We start from the raw sequence: 12,090 nt of genomic DNA, 5'->3' as shown, positions 1-12,090 counted from the left end.
TCAAAACGCGTATATAGAATTGTAAGAAATTCCGAGCTCGATTAATCCTTCCGTTTATAGGGTACGAACGTTTATGTCCATTGAACAAAACATCCTCGTAAATAGGTAAACGTAAACAGGTATCGTCAGCCATTGCTGGAAGAATATCTAAAACAACCTATTACCTTTACGTATACCTTATTTATAACAACAAACATCGTTATACCTGTTAAAAAGCTAAAAGGTTTAATCACCTTGCGCTAGATTTAATCAACGACGTTAATCCCTTGTATTTTCGAACAGCTCGAGTTTCACGAATAAACTACAGCGAAGTATCTTCCCCCGACGGAACAGCATAAAAATGTCAAAAATTTCGAAACGGTCCACGTCGATGGACACTCACCGGAACGCTCGAAGCAATTGAAGAGAATTTTTTTTCGTGTTTGGTCAGCCCTGTGAGCGTGTGCTCGGACGTATGCCCGTAGCGACGCAAAAATGCGTCCGTATATACCCGTATATGCGTCTGCTGCCTCTTCATAAAGTCATAACTCAGCCAAGCCCCCGGCACATCTCTCGGCATAACATTTAAAACGATTTCCGCTGGCAGCAGTGCCAAGACCGGAGCTGCGTTGTTTCGGGGATAGATTAACGAAACATAACGCCAGTACTCGCTACGGACTTCCAAGGGGTAGCTTGGATAATGGGAAGGGGCGTGTTGGCACTGCTCTGGCAGTTAAGCAGTGTTCAGTGCCGGTACTCGTAGTCTTCAGCCCCTACGGTTACGATCGATGGAAATTTTTAAGAGAGCTATAGTCTATTTGCTTCGAAAATATGCAACAAGGTAGATGATTTCATTCGAGGTTAGGTTTGTCAGTGAGATTTGCCAGTGAGATTTGTCACACGTAAACCGCCCAGTGATATCGATTAAAAGCCACATATGCCGATGAAGTAAGACTTTAATTAGCAGTTGCGAGGATTAAACGGTACGAAATTCGCATAAAACTGGAATAAGAATCCGATGCTTGGTGACATTTCGATAAACCACAGAGACAATCGTTCCCCTCTTGTGGGTTATTTATACTGTTGATCGTTTTCAAGTTGTAGAAGGTTTCTTCGCGCCGAAAGAACGAGTCAACGGATTGATTCGATAGAATTCTCGTGCGATCGCTGTTTCTCTCGGATCGCTGCTTGCGGGGGAGTCCCGACATTCAAAGTAACGCGTACGTACGTATATACACGTTGGCGCATAATATCGTTATACGCAGCATGAAACGCAGACGCGACTAGTTACGCGTTTCCTGGGACTAACCGTGAAAAGAGGAACGCAAAATTCTCATATTTGTCGGGGATACGAATGCGTATAGCCAGCCCTGGCATTTGTAGAAGGCGCACGGAAAGTCTGATGATACATCGTGGACTCTGCGAGTTGCGCCCTCTGGTTCCCCGCTCTCCTTTCGACTCTTACCATCGGCCCTCCATTCCCTTCCTAACTACCCTTTCGGCGTTAAGAGATTAACTTGTCACGCCGGGCCATTTTAATATTCCGGATCGCGGGGTGAATCGCTGGAATTTGCCTGGAAAACGGCATACGGCTCCGCCAGCGATAAGTATCTGTTAACGTCACTGCAGCTTTGCCCGCTCCCTTTTTTCTGCGTGAAACTGTACCGAATAAAAATTACGGCAGTTCATTTTCGCGCGCGTTCGATGGCTATTCGATGAAGCGTCGCAAGAAACCGAGACAGACAATTTTTTATTTTCCAAGTTCACCATTGATTCGAACGGTCAAAACGGCCTTTAGTTTACAAACGAATTTCACGATCAATTTTTACCGAGCAACTTCCATACATATGTTCGCGAGTATGCGAGTATTTCGAGAAACGCGGACACTCGTAAGGAAACATTTAGATAAGGCAATCACGGGTTGACGTAACCCACGTACCATACAGTAAGTCGGTTCACCGGTACGCGAGAAAACCCAAAGGAGGTAAATTGTGTTTTAAATGTGTAAATACTTACCCCTGGTAAAGTCCGCTTCTCATGCAGAGCGTTCTGGGCACTGATTGCGCTGTCACGACTATAGTAGGTGAGAAATGCACAGCCTGAAACAGAGTAGAAAACAGCAACAGTTAATCAAAACTGGGACAAGATTTTACCAGATTGCTGAGAAATAAATGGTCGATAATTATTCGCATTCTTAAATCGTTATAATTCGTATACACTTTATTTCTCATCACTTTTTAAATTAAAAGCATCAATCGCAATTTACGCAATGATGCGCTAGTCGATCGTTTCTTTCCCACCTTACTATTCATAGTAATTTTCGTTCGATTCGTTAATTTCTCTTCAAAGGCCGAGAATCGAAACAAAAAGTAAGCGTGCACGGGAAACGTTCGTGTGAATTCCAGTAAGAAACGCAGATGGAAAAATATCGTAGCGTTAATCGCAATCGCGGCGAACAAGAATTACGTATTTACAAGTTCTGTGGGAAATGAAATCTATATGGCAGGTTTATCTGGAAGGTGATAAAGTGCACCCTTGGCGTCAACCTTTCGCATGCGTTCACCATCCGCCCAACATTTACGTGACGCGAGTCAATGCGTCACAGTAATTAGATATAAGCGATTGAAACTTTTCGCTGCATAATTACTGGCGCGGCCACATTAAGAAAACTTCTGCGTTATAATTTTTTCAACGCGTCGTAGGCAACGTGCGACAAGGAAAGGGGTGGCAGGGCGTCACAGAAACGTTCGCCGGAAATGTCCGTACATCACGCAGTTGCGGAGTCGACTGAATTCTTCGAACTTTTTGGTTCGTCGTACAGGAATGAACGTGACGTTTCCATGGGGAAACTTGTTGGATAACTCTCCCGAAGATCGTTTCCTGCTAAATTCGCGAACAACGTTTCACACACGACGGTTGTCGAATCTTGACGACGATCTATCAAGAATCAAAACGCATTATCGATCGATAATCGTGATATTACATTAGTTAGGTCGACTGTTATATTATGCTGACGTATAGCTCATCTGTCTTTTCGTTATGCTATCAACATTGTTACGTAAGAATCCCCGTGTAGTAACACGAACTGCCCTCTACACTCGCGCAAATTTCTCGCTAGCGAGAACAAGTTGTTGTCTCACAATTGTGATATAAATAATAGCGTTATAAAGGCATGATAAGTAACGTTAAGATATATATGACACGGTATAACGGGATTTTCCGATCGGATGAGGTTAACGAATCGATTAGAAAAAAATTCGAATTCGTCGAAAAGGACAACGCGTTTTAATCGAATCGTTTATTCGCGCACCGTCTTGGAAATCTCCTGGAGCAGCGGAAGTATCATCGGCATTCTCGCCGTCGTAAAATTAATTTTCCAAAACGACTCGAACCAGTTTAAGAACCGACGCCGGTATAGCGGGTTAAAACGATGGTAATTAACCCTAGAATTGGACGGTGGCTGAACCAGACCATTATCGGCTATCGCACTGTCGAGCAAACCTCCTAGAACCGCCTTCCTATCGGTCTGAGGATTTATTCAAAGGGCCTGTTCGCCCTATCTGATCGCCATTTGACTATCTCAACACACCGAGATGGATGTAAGCAAGCACGCGCGCTGCGAGACTCGTGGACAGAACTCGGTCTAAGATCACTTACTATTTACGACACGACATTATCGTGACTGCCCGATAGCCTTGATCTGTCTATAATCACGACTGCCACGGATACGGAATCCATTAACTATTCGTTTTACAGATAATCAGGATAGCTTCGCATACATAGAAACATGCATCCCTTCGTCGTTGGATTCCGACTGGATTTCTCCGAAACTTCTCCACCGTTCTTTTCATTTTACGCTTCGATGGACTTTGCGATTAATTTTGTGAAAGGAACAATAAATCAATTCTGGAACATATCGTCGAAGTAGACATTTATGTGCGGTCCCTCACAGTACGTCTACCAAAAAGGCATCAACGCCTTCGCCACACTCCGTGGTCAGATCCATACTTATTTCCAAGCAAAATTGCACATATGTGAAAATTTCATGCATCACGTGTAAACGATCTTACGTGTCATAAACACGGAGATTCGTACAAACCAGGAGCTATATAGGCAAAACATGAAGACTGCTAAAAAATAAAGTGCACTCATGAATAGCAACATCTGTAGATTTTACAACTTTATCGTGACGCTCTTGTTTCCTAACAATCAAAATTTCATACTTTTGGGCAAGAACTAAAAATGATTTCGTTCGCACTCATGTCACAAGAAACAATAAAACGTAATAGAGAAATTAATTATTCCTTCGTTCCTGGTCTATTCTTTAAATGAAATATTGAATATTGAATAAACAGATGGCAATTAAATATGCAAAAATCTACCCGCAGCACCGATTTCGATGATTTTTTAACATGTTGCGAATCTCAACATTTTGAACAACTTTTGCCTATACGTATAACCGTCGGCCGACCGTAGCTTCCAGGATATCTGCGAAAGAACTGTCCGCAGTGTCGGTATCTTTTATAGGTTTGGATTAGATGTTGTCATTTTGTTCTCGTGGAACGGCCAACACCAACCAACGCTAACGCATACGTCGTCGCGGATGCACAATTATAGGCAGAATTCACTACTGTGATACCGGACACGTGCAGTGGACAGTCGCAGCGAATATATAACTGCGACGGAAACTAAGGCCGTCCGACAGTTATGTGCGTAGGTAAAAGCTGTTCAAAACGTTGAATTTTATAACATATTGAAAAATCACAGGAATCGCCATTCGAAATAAATTTCTAAATAATTATCTAAAAAGATTATGCAAGATTATATCTCGAAAGGGTAAATATCACATTTATATCGGTATGTGAATGTTTCAACGATTTAGCTGTACCGATACTGTTGTAATAACTCAAGGTAAATTATAGCTATTCAGATATTAAATTAAAGTACCGTGACTCTATTTCACGTTCACTCAAGTAACATTCTCTGCAGATCGGTATTGCAAGTTATGCTTTCAACGGTATACCTTCGTGTCATAAAATCTCTTCTACCGACAGATTTATCAGCGTTGTTTCGTAACAAACAAACAAGCCTGCTGGCAGTTTGTGCACGATTGCTCGTCACATCGTTCGAGCATGCAAAATTCAAATCGGTCGTCGGTGTTGTCGTTTCACCGAGCCGTGCCGCGAAGCTCGAGACGTTTTAATCTCACGGAGACTCGGAGGATGCAATTTCGTCGCGATAGCAGGTGGAGTCGCTGCGGCAACAGTTTCTTAGCGGGGAATTACGTCGTCGCGACGCGTCGCTTTGGAAACGAGAGCAACAGAGAGAGGCATACACAGAGCGGGAAAGAGAAGGCGGGAAATACCGTGGAAGTAAGGAAAAATGACGCAATAAGAAAGACGAAGGTGTACAGTTGCCACGGTGCTGTAATTTTTCATGTAACGCGACACGTTGTACGCGCATCGAGATCCCCCTTAGTTATCCGAAGGTGTTGCGAAACGGTGGTATTCGCGCGTAGGGCGTCTAACCTAGCCCGCATAAAAGCTCCGGCGAAGGGTGGAACGGAAAAGGGGAAACGCGTTAAAGAAGAACGAAACTGGTCGTCGTGTTGGCGATGAATCCGAAAGTTTGCAAGGGGTCGTCGCCGGCGGTGGTCACGCCAAGTATTCGCTGTCAGATATACGCTATCCCGACTTCACCATCCCTTACCCCTGCTGCCCCGTATCGTCCTGGCAAATGGGAATAGACCGAAATATTTATAAACATCGCCGGTGCTTATCTTAATTGCATTGGGACAGGTTGCATGACACTCTTATTCTCCGCGGCTAATATCCACCGGGAATAGAAAAGTTCGTGAGCCATACGCCCTGCGGGGCTTCAAGGCGAATTAGCTTCCGTGGCGTATCAAGAACAAGGGCGACCTTTCTTCCTACCTCTCGCGCGCGCTTTCCTGAGCTTCCGCCCCGTCTTCCGTCCGAATTAAATCTATAGATAACGCCTACAGCCATACACGAATTGCCAGACTGCGAGACAGAAGCTAAATCTACTTTTCCGAAATTTGCATTTACTGAATATTTGCTTTCTCTCGCGAGGTACATCATTTCGCGGCCAGTTTCATCCAAATGGTAATTAGATTCGATGCTGATGTTCGCCAGCTAATTTCCAATTTCCAATCCGTGACAACAAAGAGAAAAAAATCGGCCCCGTTTCGATGACACACTTTATATTCGCTTAATTTTCATATCGCAGTGTATTCGTCTATTTGGCACTACTTTTTTGGCTTCCTTCAAATACATTTGGATTCGAAAGCCCGGTATGCAAGTGCCAACTTCCATCCTTGCCAACGTTGTTCCTACGAGCATACCGAAGAATCAGGTTGAAACGCAAACTGTATTGCTTAGTTCTTCCAAGTTCCGTTACGAATACATCGGATCATTGCAAAAACAATAGACAATACATACTCGTTGTTCGAAACGATCATTAAATAGCCATTCGAGATGTCGATACGTTTCTTTCATTAAGGTTTAAACAATTAGTTCAATTAGATTTAAACGAGAGATTCGTTCCCTCTCGACAGACGCATTTCACAGATTCGTCTTTATTTTTGCGCTCGATTCTATTTTATTTATATTCGTGAGTGGAGAAACGAAGCGTAGAACGTTGCGTGCTGCTTGAATTTCGTGCACGATTCTTTTTTTTATTCGCGCACGTTCAAACGTCCCCAAGAAATTCATCGAGGAAATTACTCGATTGGTTCGGAGCGCAATTGCTTTCTGAATTTCTGAAGCCTTTGGGCAATGCTTATCGCTGGAAAAGATCGTCCTATCGATCACAATGATCCCCAGTTTCGATATTCGCGACGAAAAAAAATCGAGAAATCGTCGTGCTAATATCAGTTCATTTAGTCTCCGTTCTTCTTATCTCGTCGCGCTACTATTTCGAAAATTTATAATATTCTCCTCGAATTATTTAAGCGCCAGACAGGAAGAAGAATGCTAGGTATAGCACAACGAGACGTTTAAACGAAGAGAATAAGACAAGAGAAAACGAGAACTAGAACGAGAATATGAAAGGCACGTGTTATCTTCCAAGATGTCACAAAAGTCAGGTATTCTGCAACGCACGGGCAAGATATATTCGTTAGAGGCTATTCAAGAATAATGTCGCGTTTTTATCGTCTCTGCACCGTGGGCCGAGAGTAAAATTATCGCAAGAATACACGATATATGACCATCGACGAAACAATCGCGATCACCCTCCAACTACTTCATTTTCTTCTCGCCCTTAAAAAGAAACGCTCTCGAAGAAAGAAATTAAGGGTATCGCGCTAACACGCGTTTGCAATTACGACAAGGTTTACGATTAGTTTGACAATAACGCAGTTTCGAGCAATCGCAGGTCATCGACGTTTGAAGATCGAAGGAAAACTAGAAACAACGTCACGAGACAGCTTTATCGAGGAAACAAAGTTCTAAGACTTGAAACAATTAGAACGGAAATGATTAACGAATTTTCAAAAATATTCGAATTATTTAATATTCTAATTAAATTCGAGATATTATTGGAAAAAACAACATCTATTATCATCACGTCCATTTACACTGTAATTACCCGCCATTAACTAATCGTAAGAATCGAATAATTTAACGCGTCCGACTGATGAATCGTTATCGAAAATACAGACACTACCTACGTTGCAACATTGTAAATTCAGCGATTCAATTATTCCGTTGATTCTCTGTATATCATGACAGGTTATTGCGTGCTAGTGGCAAAAAGCAATGTCCTATATTACGCAGTCGGTATACCTCGGCTATCCCCGATGGTACTTAATTCTCGCTATGCGAATCTAATTAATTCAATTGGGATTAATTATCCTCTACTACGAACGGACTCGCACCGATGTTCCTCATGGCCTCAACGTGGCAGACCAATTTGTAGAACGGCTGCCTGACGGTCGCGAGGTACGTATTTCGCTGGTATTACGCTGATTCGCAATCGTTCACAGACGAGTCGATTAAAACGACGCGGAACATGCCTGTGCAAAACGAGTTATTGTTGTTCCGGTCGCGCCGGTGTCATGGAGATCCGCCCAGATATCATATGTTAACACACCTATATGCATACGCGATTCGTTCGCATAGGTGAACGATTTGACGCGAACGTTAAACTCCGAACGACCGATCGTTCGCGTCTAGACACCTCTAACGCTCTTAAATATTTAATCGTAAAACTGTCGTAAAGCTGGTGTGAATTAGCGACGCCACGTCGTCTCCGTGCCAATCGAATAAAGAACCGACTGGCAACTTCGGCCCCAAGTAAATTCATCTTTACGATAATTGGAGCTGGTATCGGTACTCGGGAAACGGTGAAACAATGTAAACATCGCAGAATAATCGAGCGCGTGTTTCGCGTAACGCGAATGCTCTCGAGACAGAGCTAGCGAGCTTGAAAGCCACGAGACCACGAAGATCATCCAGCTACGCAGCTTTCGTCTATAAACTTACCGATGTGTATCGATCACGAACGAAAGGCTAAACAGGCACATACGATACGGATGAACAAATAGACAAAAAGAGGAACGATAGGAAGAGACGTGTGGAATATGGACGAAAGTTGATGGCGTCTGACGACCGTCCGACGTCGACAAGGGTGAGGCGAGGTGGTTAAAGGGGATTCAAGAGTAGAAGAGCGTTTTATTTGCGAGGCAATGCGACGGCTAATACACCAGTCACTGGACAGCGTCCAAGTCATAAAATGGATTTTATGACGCCGATCGATACAACGAGATCTCTCTTTCCCTCTCTTCGACGTCGTTGTCCTATCTCCGTTCCTCTCTCCCTTTCAATGGACAACTGCCGACGCCTATGTCTGCTGCCTATACCCCTCGAGAGACCACCACTCCTCCAGTCTACTTCGTTCCGGCAAACTCAGGGTAAACCGAAGACGGAATATAATTCGTTTGTGCGTCGCATGTATTCATTAACGAAAAAGTTTTCCATTCCTTTCTTACCATCTTTTTCCTTTCGCTCCTTTATTCGTCTCCTACAAACCACTCGTATTTCTCCCATTCCCAGACGTTTACACGTCTCTGTCTAGATAGATGTTGGTCTACCGACGCTCCCCGCATCTCAAACTCGTAAAAGTTGAAAGACACGCGTTACGATATACCGTTATAAAGGATGCCTCTGACGTATCAGCGACCCACGAGTCGTACTTCTAAGTTTCGTATTAGCGATACTACGTTTAGCACTTGATACGCGTATTAACGTATCTTTGTACTTTGATGCTAAACTACTTATGCGTGTTTGTACAATTACATATTGTATTACATATTGGCGACGACCACGTGTTAAAGGCCGTCGCGGTGGTGTCATTTAACTTGGCGCTAGACTATTATACTATATTAATTGTTATTAATTTGACTAATTAATTACTATTATTATTAATTATCTCCATAATTATCAGGACAATATTTTCAGACAATTTATGGCAGGCACTTTGGCCGCGAAATCTGGCCAATGAGCAAACGTGATCGTTTAGAATGAGAAAGAAACGACAAGCGATACAGCGTCGCCTTCAAAAATAGGATTGCCGCTTGTAGAAGAGGTGAACGAGAAGACAATAGTATGGTATCAACCCAGAACTTTGAAAATAAATGCATGCCTGAATGAAATTCGGCCGTGCAGTGCTTTGCACTCTGAGATAAACATTTTTAAGATGCACTTCCCATCCTTGGGAACGATCAATTTTCCGAGAACGCTTTTTCCATTAACTCCATTTAACAAATGAAATTTCCGAATTGAGGAAACAATTGTAACGTTCAGATACGATATTGTTTATTTAACTCGTTTATTTGACTCTCCCAATTATCTTAACAAGATTCGAACGGGTTGCTGGCAGAGGCGAATATCGCAAAGAGGACGAAGAAGAGAAAGTTTCTGAGCCAACGGCTAGAGGAAGGGCGATTCCCGCGAACCGAAACGGTGTTGAGCGAGCGGTAGGCAGCCAGGGAATTAGAATTTTACGGTTTCCCTAATGAATTGAAACGAAATGAGGCTACGATAGACCTATTCGCCGCACCTACACATTAGACCCTGCAGCGTCTTAGCACTGCCACGCCACTGCGTCGTGCGCCGCCACGGCGTCTCGACGGCTCGTTTCGCGGGATTCGCGCAGACAAGGAATTTGCATCTCGGCTGAAAATTGAAATGCCTCGCTACAATGGACAGGGAAGAGTGTCCTGCGGAATGGTCTTTATAATAGAACGCAGGTAATATAACCGAGTCGGAACGAGAAACGTTCTCAGGCGATAGCGTCCGGCACACCTATACATATATATACACACATGCAAGCTGACATGCCGCACAAACTCGCCTCACTATCTGGGAAAAAAACGTTCGGATGCGGATATACAGGTTGAAGCGACAATTATTTCTATAAAAGGAATTGTATACCGTTTTGTTAGGTAACGATGAAAAGTAGATTTTGTTGGATAACTTTTTCTCCTGCGCTTCTTTGATCACCAGTAATCATATTTAAACTTGGGCAATTCTCGCTACCATCGTAACGGCTGAATGTGGAAATTACTGTAAATGCTCGATGACGATAGAAACGATGTAACGTCGCTATTCTAGAAAATTGCGATGATACAATGTAGAATTCAACCATATTTTCTTTAGGCACTTTCGAAGCATCCTATGTAATACGAATAAACGCGGCATTCGATTATTTAGAACTTTATAATCCTTAGATCTCATACGAGTACGATATGAGAAAGCTGGAACGTTAGATCAGCTCCTTATATCATTAGCTCGTTGCCTCTGGCTTGGATAATTACCGTACCACCCTGTATAACCATAACCCAACGTAGCAGCATCCAACGAGCAGCGTTTACTCTCGACGTTGACATCTTCTCCGCGCAGATTTGCGCGATCTTTCGTTCGCATAGATGCATCCAGCGTAGATACGTTTACGAAAAGAGGAGCGATATACTTGCAAAACGTGCAAGCGAGAAACTATGTGTTAGCGTGGACGCGTTCGTGAACGTGTTTCAGCCGCGCATCGACAGTACCGTCGTTGTTGCGCAGAGGAAATTGAAATATGCAAATAACCGCAACCCCGACGCCACCTAGCTAGCAGCTCCGCAAAAGGTTGATGTTTCATCCTCAAAGTATCGGCATTTATCGTCAATGTCGAATATCGCGCGCCTTGTTTCAGTGAGATTGCTGCTTTTTGAATATCGATGTCTGGAAGATTCTGCGTACGTATCACGTATTCACCCGTGTATCACGAGTAAATCGACCGTTTATCGGTAACGGGATTTTTAGAGGAGAATTTATACAAGAGTAGTGTCGTAAATGAAATTGTACGGCTTTTAACGGACAGTATAGTATAGTAGATATATACTATAAACGACAAAATTGCACGCACCGTTCTCTTATATCTTGTACTACGAAGTCAAACAACGTCAATTTTTTCTACAAGATTTCATATATTGTCCTATCCTATTTTTCCCATGGAAATCGTCATTTGTTCACCGCGTGATATAAAATGTCACCGCCTTACATACGCTTTGAATGTTACCTTGAATAATGCCACCGCGAGAAAGAGTCAATGCAATCCTTTTCTCGAATGGTGTCAAAAAGGATTAAGGTTCTCGCGGGGAAGAAGAAAAAGAAGAAGAAGGGGAAGAAGCTTCGTCTCTTCCGCGGTCACGAAATCCCGGTCCATAAGGCCGTCGAGAGCGCATAAGTAAAGTGGTCGCATGGTACGGAACGATGAACCCACTTCGTGGTATTCTGCCCCATCGACCTTTGCAACGCGGCCAACTGCTCGGGAAGCTAGAAGCGAAACGTAAGGCAGTAGCTAAGAGTTTAAAGACGGCCAATGACGCACACTGTACTATGAAAGTGGCTGTAGCGTCTGAAGTTATTCGCGCATATCGATGAAGCTTTCCACTAAGAAAGAAAAGTGAAATCGGTTCGATAAGAATAAAGAAGGCGAAGGTAAAGAACGTGTATCTCGAATATCGAGAGAAGAAACATAGAGAAAGTTGTTTCTTCTATTAATGACGAAATGCCACTAGACGTTTTATTAGCTTAAATAAAA

The 12,090-nt window shown here is 43.2% G+C and overlaps 1 protein-coding gene across 3 annotated transcripts in view; it reads right to left on the bottom strand.

Annotated features, from left to right (window-relative positions):
• LOC117230806 (CUGBP Elav-like family member 4) overlaps window positions 1-12,090 on the bottom strand; it is a 535,916-nt gene that overhangs the window by 483,095 nt on the left and 40,731 nt on the right. For all 3 annotated transcript variants that reach the window (XM_033488625.1, XM_033488620.1, XM_033488622.1), the window contains exon 2: window positions 1,996-2,078. The gene's annotated coding sequence lies outside the window, so the exon portion shown is untranslated. The remainder of the gene's footprint in view (window positions 1-1,995; window positions 2,079-12,090) is intronic.

The sequence above is a fragment of the Bombus vosnesenskii genome, unplaced genomic scaffold (assembly GCF_011952255.1).
Source record: "Bombus vosnesenskii isolate JDL3184/JDL3185 unplaced genomic scaffold, Bvos_JDL3184-5_v1.1 scf7180000013267, whole genome shotgun sequence".
Lineage (NCBI taxonomy): Eukaryota > Metazoa > Arthropoda > Insecta > Hymenoptera > Apidae > Bombus > Bombus vosnesenskii.
Note: the sequence above shows the minus strand (reverse complement) of the source record. Positions and strands in the feature narration are given on the sequence as shown.